This window comes from Bubalus bubalis, chromosome X (assembly GCF_019923935.1).
Source record: "Bubalus bubalis isolate 160015118507 breed Murrah chromosome X, NDDB_SH_1, whole genome shotgun sequence".
Taxonomy (NCBI): domain Eukaryota; kingdom Metazoa; phylum Chordata; class Mammalia; order Artiodactyla; family Bovidae; genus Bubalus; species Bubalus bubalis.
The window spans coordinates 13,366,014-13,370,302 of NC_059181.1; positions in this window are offsets into that span (position 1 = coordinate 13,366,014).

The following is a 4,289-nucleotide window of genomic DNA, read 5'->3' on the forward strand; positions in this document are numbered from 1 at the left end:
ACCAGGGATCGAACCCATGTCTCCTGCATTGGCAGGTGTTTTCTTCATCACTGAGCCACCAGGAATCCCTGTGATGTTATTTATGACCCCCTAGTTGAGCTGTTACCCAATTCTGTTTAGTACTACTACTCAAAAATTTTAACATTTACCTTTCCTCTGTTCTGTCTTCAAGCTTTTTCTCTGTCAATAATTTGATATTTCACCTTGTGTCAATTCTTGCCATTTCTAATTATTCAACCTCTAGTAATATTTTTCTAGTCCTCAATTTGTTTCCTTAACTTTGACATCTCCCTTTTTAGCCACATTTGCAGTTTTAGCATTTCATCTTGTTTTTTTTTTAATCTTATTTTCATTTGCTTATTTTCAGTGTTGCCAGGTGTCTAGACCTTCTGTTTTCTTGACATGTAGAAGTGATTTTCTGACCCTCTTATAACTTACCTAAAACTCATTTATCTTCCTCAGATAGCTCAAGTTTGAGGTCTAAATATGATGTTCAATATGCTTTTCTCTATACTGATGATAAGGTTATGGGGTAGAGGTAGATGGTTCAGCTGGAGTTAGGTGCTCCCTTTGTTGGGGAACATGAATTCTCTTTAAAAATTTCTTCTATGTTCTGTGCTAGGAGTTCAGACCTCATACTTGGAAACATAACCTATTTTAACATGTTCTATCCTTAAGCTTGGAATTACACACCCAGCTTGCTTTGCAGGTGGCAGTAGTGGTAAAGAACCTGCCTGCCAGTGCAGGAAATGTAAGAGATGTGGGTTCTATCCCTGGGTTGGGAAGATCCCCTGGAGGAGGGCATTGCAACCCAGTCCAGTATTCTTGCCTGGAGAACTCCATGGACAGAGGAGCCTGGTGGGCTACAGTCCATGGGATCGCAAAGAATCGGATACAACTGAAGCAACTTGGCACATAGTATGCGTGGTAAATGGCATACTCAGGGTTGTTGTTGTTTTTTTTTTTTTATCTCTGATGAAACACTCAGGTCTTCTTGATTTTTTCTAAGGTTTCTTACTTTCTTCATCAATTCACTTCTGTCTAGACTGAGAGTTACTGTTGAGAATTTGGGTTTTTGTCTTTCACTTTATTCTCCCCCTGTACCAGTTCATATGATTGTCAGTGGAGGTTGGAGTGAGGTTAAGAGCAGTCTTTGGTGATAAATGTTTGGCAACTGGCTTGCAAAAGTCCCTAATGTATCAGATCAGATCAGATCAGTCGCTCAGTCGTGTCTGACTCTTTGTGATCCCATGAATCACAGCACGCCAGGCCTCCCTGTCCAACACCAACTCCCAGAGTTCACTGAGACTCACATCCATCAAGTCGGTGATGCCATCCAGCCATCTCATCCTCTGTCGTCCCCTTCTCCTCCTGCCCCCTATCCCTCCCAGCATCAGAGGCTTTTCCAATGAGTCAGCTCTTCGCATGAGGTGGCCAAAGTACTGGAGTTTCAGCTTTAGCATCATTCCTTCCAAAGAAATCCCAGGGCTGATCTCCTTCAGAATGGACTGGTTGGATCTCCTTGCAGTCCAAGGGACTCTCAACAGTCTTCTCCAACTCCACAGTTCAAAAGCATCAATTCTTTGGCACTCAGCCTTCTTCACAGTCCAACTCTCACATCCATACATGACCACAGGAAAAACCATAGCCTTGACTAGCCAGACCTTTGTTGGCAAAGTAATGTCTCTGCTTTTGAATATGCTATCTAGGTTGGTCATAACTTTCCTTCCAAGGAGTAAGCGTCTTTTAATTTCATGGCTGCAGTCACCGTCTGCAGTGATTTTGGAGACCCCCAAAATAAAGTCTGACACTGTTTCCACTGTTTCCCCATCTATTTCCCATGAAGTGGTGGGACCAGATGCCATGATCTTCGTTTTCTGAATGTTGAGCTTTAAGCCAACTTTTTCACTCTCCACTTTCACTTTCATCAAGAGGCTTTTTAGTTCCTCTTCACTTTCTGCCATAAGGGTGGTGTCATCTGCATAGCTGAGGTTATTGATATTTCTTCCAGCAATCTTGATTCCAGCTTGTGTTTCTCCCAGCCCAGCATTTCTCATGATGTACTCTGCATATAAGTTAAAAAAGCAGGGTGACAATATACAGCCTTGACGTACTCCTTTTCCTATTTGGAACCAGTCTGTTGTTCCATGTCCAGTTCTAACTGTTGCTTCCTGACCTGCATACAGATTTCTCAAGAGGCAAGTCAGGTGGTCTGGTATTCCCATCTCTTCCAGAATTTTCCACAGTTTATTGTGATCCACACAGTCAAAGGCTTTGGCATAGTCAATAAAGCAGAAATAGATGTTTTTCTGGAACTCTCTTGCTTTTTCGATGATCCAGCAGATGTTGGCAATTTGATCTCTGGTTCCTCTGCCTTTTCTAAAACCAGCTTGAACATCAGGAAGTTCACAGTTCACATATTGCTGAAGCCTGGCTTGGAGAATTTTGAGCATTACTTTACTAGCGTGTGAGATGAGTGCAATTGTGCGGTAGTTTGAGCATTCTTTGTCATTGCCTTTCTTTGGGATTGGAATGAAAACTGACCTTTTCCAGTCCTGTGGCCACTGCATAGTGCATGCCAATTTCCATAGTATAAATACTCCCATCAGAGCCAATTTCAAGTTACCAATATAACATTACTAAATGTATAATTGCAACACACAGCATTCTGTAATGTAGCCCAGGCACGCATGCTCAGTCTCTCAGTTGTGTCTGACTCTTTGCGACCCTGTGGACTGTAGTCTGTCAGGCTTCTCTGTCCATGGGATTCTCCAGGCAAGAATACTGGAGCAGGTTGCCATTTCCTCCTCCAGGGGATCTTCCCAATCCAGGGATCAAACCTGTGTCTCCTGAGTCTCCTGCATTGGCAGACAGATTCTTTACCATTGAACCACCTGGGAAGCCATAACATAGCACATTAGAGTATTTACACCATATAGATAAAATAGATGCAAATACCATCAAGGGCATAAGAAATAGTAAAAGAAAGTAAAACAATTAGGAAGCGATGCTTTTGAAATATTTAAAACAAAAGTCATAAATGAATTTACTTAATTGTAAGTTTATATCATTATATCATTTAATTTTTAAATAATTGCTCTAATACCTGGCTTGAAAAAAAATCCCTGAAGATTGGACCATCAGCTCTAGCACATCACTGAGCCAGAATAAGAGCCCAAATTACCCATTTATTCCTCTGGCCACTATTTTTTTTCTTTCTTCTTCTTTTTCTTCTTTTTTTAAAAAAAATTATTTTAATTGGAGGCTAATTGCTTTACAATATTGTGGTGGTTGTTGCCATACATTCACATGAATCAGCCATGGGTGTACATGTGTTCCTCATCCTGAACCCCCCTCCCACCTCCCTCCCCATCCCATCCTTCAGGGTCATCCCAGTGCACCAGCCCTGAGCACCCTGTCTCCTGCATCGAACCTGGACTGGTGATCTATTTCATATATGATAATATACATGTTTCAATGCTATTCTCTCAAATCATCCTACCCTCTCCTTTTCCCACAGAGTCCAAAAGTCTGTTCTTTACATCTGTGTCTCTTTTGCTGTCTTGCATATAGGGTCATCATTACCATCTTTCTAAATTGCATTAATATGCTGTATTAGTGTTTTTCTTTCTGACTTACTTTGCTCTGTATGATAGGCTCCAGTTTCATCCACCTCATTAGAACTGATTCAAATGCATTCTTTTTAATAGCTGAGTAATATTCCATTGTGTATATGTACCACAACTTCCTGATCCATTCGTCTGCTGATGGACATCTAGGTTGCTTCCATGTCCTGGCTATTGTAAACAGTGCTGCGATGAACACTGGGGTACACTCATCTCTTTCATTTCTGGTTTCCTCAGTGTGTATGCCCAGAAGTGGGATTGCTGGGTCATATGGCAGTTCTATTTCCAGTTTTTTAAGGAATCTCCATACTGTTCTCCATAGTGGCTGTACTAGTTTGCATTCCCACCAACAGTGTAAGAGGGTTCCTTTCTCTCCACACCCTCTCCAGCATTTATTGTTTGTAGACTTTTTGATAGCAGCCATTCTTACTGGCATGAGATGGTACCTCATTGTGGTTTTGATTTGTATTTCTCTGATAATGAGTGATGTTGATCATCTTTTCATGTGTTTGTTAGCCATCTGTATGTCTTCTTTGGAAAAATGTCTGTTTAGTTCTTTGGCCAGTTTTTTGATTGGGTTGCTTATTTTTCTGGAATTGAGCTGCATGAGCTGCTTGTGTATTTTGGAGATTAATTCTTTGTCAGTTGCTTCATTTGCTATTA